At 42.0% G+C, this 5,000-nt stretch overlaps 1 protein-coding gene across 5 annotated transcripts in view; it reads left to right on the plus strand.

The window, feature by feature from the left end:
- The window catches only part of LOC135104878 (crustacyanin-A2 subunit-like), a 39,737-nt gene that overhangs the window by 28,040 nt on the left and 6,697 nt on the right, over positions 1-5,000 (plus strand). The gene's annotated exons all lie outside the window — the stretch shown is intronic.

A 5,000-nucleotide genomic window follows, 5' to 3' on the forward strand; every position in this document is an offset into this window, starting at 1 on the left:
AGAGGGATAAATAGAATGAGCCGTAACAAAAGAAATAAATGGGAAGTAAAGGAAGGGAGAAACGGAATGAACAGTAAGAGAAAAATGAAGAGAAGCAATGATGAAGGGAGGAAGCAAAGGAACAAGGAGTAACAAAGAAGTGAAGGAGGAAAAAAAGAAGAGGAAAGAATAGAATGAGACAACAAAGAAGAGTGAAGCGAAGGAAAAAGGAAAACAGAGAGAGAGAGAGAGAGAGAGAGAGAGAGAGAGAGAGAGAGAGAGAGAGAGAGAGAGAGAGAGAGAGAGAGAGAGAGAGAGAGAGAGAGAGAGAGAGAGAGAGAAAGTGCAACAAAGAAGTGAAAAGAAAGAAAAGGAAAGCGAAAGAGAGAAAGAAAAGGAATGAGATGAAACAAAGAGGTGAAGGGAAGGGAAGGGAAAGTGAAGGGAAGGAAGGAGAGGGAGGGTGGAACAAAATAAGACGTAATAAAGTGAAGGGAAGGGAAGTGAAGAGAAGGGGAGGGGAGGGGAGGGGAGGGCGCACTAAAGTGGTATGGGCGCCTACATAATGATAACAATCTTTACAGGTACCGCTAGAGAGAGAGAGAGAGAGAGAGAGAGAGAGAGAGAGAGAGAGAGAGAGAGAGAGAGAGAGAGAGAGAGAGAGAGAGAGAGAGAGAGAGAGAGAGAGAGAGAGAGAGAGAGAGAGAGAGAGAGAGAGAGAGAGAAGGGGAGAAGAAAGAAAAGGGAGGATAGAAGAGGAGAAGAAGGGAAGAAAAGGAAAGGAAAGAACAAGGGGAGAAGTGAAGGAGAGGAGAGGAGATGGGGAGAAGAGGAGGAGAAGGGAAGAGGAGGAGAAGGGAAGTGGAGAAGGGAAGAAGGGAAAGGAAGAAGGGCAGGAGAAGGGAAGGGGAGGAGGAAGGAGAAGAGAAGAAGCAGAAGAGAAGGAGAAGGGAAGGGAAGGGAAGGAAGGAGAGAAGAAGGGGAGGAGAAGGGAAGACGGGAAAGAGAGAAGAAAGGGAAGGGAAGGGAAGGGAAGGGAAGGGGAGAAGGGAAGAAGGAGGAGAGGAGAGGGGAGGATGTTTGACTATTACCACGCTAATTGTCCATCTAATCTCCCCTTCCCATCTCACACTCTGTCCACCCCTGCCTCGCCTCCCTGCCACCACCTTGCTGTCACTCTGCTCCTGTGTTTAGCTCCCCGTCTGTCTGTCTGTCTGTCTGTCTGTCTGTCTGTCTGTCTGTCTGTCTGTCTTACCTGCTGTTAACACTGTTCTATCCACTACGTCACTACTATCATTATTTTTTTTATCTTACGTATTTGTTTATTGTTTATGAGGGTTTATGGTCAAAGACGACGACAACAACAACAACAACAACAACAACAACAACAACAACAACAACAACAACAACAACAACAACAACAACAACAACAACAACAACAACAACAACAACAACAACAACAACAACAACAACAACAACAACAACAACAACAACAACAACAACAACAACAACAACAACAACAACAACAACAACAACAACAACAACAACAACAACAACAACAACAACAACAACAACAACAACAACAACAACAACAGAAGATGCTAATTCTAAACAAAATTGCCCCCCACAAAAAAAAATAATAATAATAATCTCAAAATCACAAAAAATATCTTGAAAACCTGCCCTTCGTATCTTCCTCCCCTCCCTGCCTCCCTTCCCTCTCCCTACGTCCCTCCCTACCCCTCCTTCCCTGCCCTTCCCTTCCTCTTTCTAGCATCCGTTACAGCCACGACATGTTCAGCTGCTGTCCGTGATGAAAGAACACAGCAAGGACATGGCTGGGACACGCTGAAAGGTGAACAAGTAACAGACAGGTAGAGAGTATGTATGGCAAACTTAATGATTATACAAGGAAGGGAAGATAAGACATACAGGGATAGATAGATAGCTTTACAGGGATCCATGGAAATAAATAGGCTGATGATGATGATGATGATGATGATGATGATGATAATGATGATGATGAAAGGAAAGAGAAAGTGACTGAAGGGTAAAAAAAATGAAGGAAGTTCAGAAGGAAAAAAAGGGAGGTTGTAAAGTGTATTGGGATAGGAGGAGGAGGAGGAGGAGGAGGAGGAGGAGGAGGAGGAGGAGGAGGAGGAGGAGGAGGAGGAGGAGGAGGAGGAATCGAGTTATGGAAATGAGTAAAGGAAAAGGGAAGCAAGGCATCTATGGAAAGTAAAAGAAGAATGCTGTCAATGAGAGAGAGAGAGAGAGAGAGAGAGAGAGAGAGAGAGAGAGAGAGAGAGAGAGAGAGAGAGAGAGAGAGAGAGAGAGAGAGAGAGAGAGAGAGAGAGAGAGAGAGAGAGAGAGAGACAAACACACAGAAACAAAGAAAATAAAGGGAAGAAGGAGGGAAAACTAAACAAAAAAGGAACTGGAAAAAAAATAAGAAAATGAAGGAGAAAAAGGGAAAGGAAATGGGGAGGAATAACGGTACATGGGAAGAGAGAGACACGCACACATAGGAGGGGAGAGGGGAACTGACACACACACACACACACACACACACACACACACACACACACACACACAAGACAAGTAAGGAGAGGGGAGAGGGGAGGGGGGTGGAAGGGTCACACCTGAAACAAGCAATAACGGTGAGCCTTGAGCCAATCACACGCCAGGCCAGGTAAGGAGAAGGGAGGAAGGGAAAAGTTACCTAGACGAGTACCCCTCTCCCCCTCTCTCTCTCTCTCTCTCTCTCTCTCTCTCTCTCTCTCTCTCTCTCTCTCTCTCTCTCTCTCTCTCTCTCTCTGCTATTGCTATTTCTATCATCTACTACTACTACTACTACTACTACTACTACTACTACTACTACTACTACTACTACTACACCTGCCGTCGTAAAGGTGACATCAATTAGTGAGCTTTATTGACCATGCTTTCACATTTTTCTCATTTTACGGTTTTTATTTTTTTATATTTTTTCATGGGTGTGCGTGAGAGAGAGAGAGAGAGAGAGAGAGAGAGAGAGAGAGAGAGAGAGAGAGAGAGAGAGAGAGAGAGAGAGAGAGAGAGAGAATGTCTTTAATTGACTTGGAATGTTCTCTCTCTCTCTCTCTCTCTCTCTCTCTCTCTCTCTCTCTCTCTCTCTCTCTCTCTCTCTCTCTCTCTCTCTCTCTCTCAAGAATCTTGCATAAGCTTATTTAAATGGAAATAAACTGTGTGTGTGTGTGTGTGTGTGTGTGTGTGTGTGTGTGTGTGTGTGTGTGTGTGTGTGTGTGTGTGTGTGTGTGTGTGTGTGTGTGTGTGTGTGTGTGTGTTGCACAACAAAAAAAATCAACAAAAAATGGCTCTTGCACATTTTTTTTTCTGTTCGAACAAAAAAAAAGAAAAAATGAAAACAAAAAAGAAAAAGAAAGTCTATTCTGAAGTCACCGTATTTTGCCCGTTGCATTCGTGTTATGATTTTCTTTTCTTTCATCTTTTATTTCCTTCTTGCTGTTTTTTTTTTTTCTTTTCCATGTCTGTGAAAAAGGAAGATACAAAGGGAAGGCAGGATTACACGTAAAGAAATAAAACACGAAAATAAAAAGGCGGAAAGGAGGAAAGGAAGGAAAGAAGGAAGGAAAAAGAGACTGAAAAATAGAAAAATAAAGAAAATAGGAGGAAAAAACAAAAATAAAGAAAAAGAAAGAGAGAGAGAGAGAGAGAGAGAGAGAGAGAGAGAGAGAGAGAGAGAGAGAGAGAGAGAGAGAGAGAGAGAGAGAGAGAGAGAGAGAGAGAGAGAGAGAGAAAGCATATAATTTAAAGTACTTATAAATCACTACTATTGCTTCTTTCTACTTACCACCACCACCACCACCACCACCACCACGACCACCACCACCACCTTGCTGACATTACGAGCCAGCAGGTATATGGAGTCGTGTAGTGAAAGCTCCCTGACCCTTCTGCCCTTCCCCTTCCCTCCCTTCCCCCTGCCAGCGCCCTGCTCCTGCCCCGCGGTCACCATTCTACCTCTAAGGGCGCAGCGGGATTCGAACAATGGTGTTTGAAGAATGAAATGAGAGATTGTTACCAGTGTGCCTACCGACTTTTGTACAGGACTTTTATTTTCTTTCTCTTCCTCCTCCTTTTTCACTTTCTTTTTTTCATTTTTTCGCTTTTCTTATTTTCTTCGTCTTTCTCCTCTTGCCTTTTTTTATATTTCTTCCTCCTTTTCTTTTTTTCTCTTTCCTTTTTTTTTTTTCTCTCGTCTTGTTTATTTTTATCCTCTTTTCCGGTTCTTTCTTATATCCCACCCTTCTTTTTTTCTTCTTCTTCCTCCTCCTCCTCCTTTTCTTTTCTTTGTTCTTCTTTTTCTAATCTTTCTTACCCTGTTCACTTTTCTTCTTTTGTTTTGGATTTATCTTCGTATCCTATCCTTCTTTTCTTCTTCCTCCGTCTCCTTTCATTTTCTTTTCCTTCTTGTTTTCCTAGTCTTTCTGGCCCTGTTCATTTTTCTTTTTTTCTTCTGTATTTTTTTTTTCGTATCCTCTCCTCTTCTCCCTCTTCCTTCTCCTTCCTTTCTTTTTTTCTTTTTTCTTCGTCTTTCTCCTCTTTTTCTTGATGACTTTCGTAGCCCGCCCTACTTTTCTTTCTTCTTCCTCTTTCTTCTTAATTTTCCTCTTTTTTTCTTGGTCTTTTGTTTCTCTTCCTCCTCCTCCTCTTCTTCTTTGAGCTCTCCTCTGGTTTCTTCCTTCCTCTGTTTATTCTCCTCCACTTTTCTTTTCTCTTCTTTTTTCACCTCATGTTTTTTATCATCTTTCTTCTTTTATCTTTTACTTCCATTTTTATCTTCATCTTCCTCTTTCTTCTCTTTTCTTTCATTTTATTTTTTTATTCATCCTTCTCCTTTTCATTTTTTTTAAATTTTTTTTGTCGTCCTGTTTTTTTTTTTTTTTTATTCCCCTCCATCACCTCTCTTCCTTTTCTTTTTCCTCTTCGTCTTTCTCCCTCATACCTCATCGTTTTAA

This window comes from Scylla paramamosain, chromosome 11 (assembly GCF_035594125.1).
Source record: "Scylla paramamosain isolate STU-SP2022 chromosome 11, ASM3559412v1, whole genome shotgun sequence".
Lineage (NCBI taxonomy): Eukaryota > Metazoa > Arthropoda > Malacostraca > Decapoda > Portunidae > Scylla > Scylla paramamosain.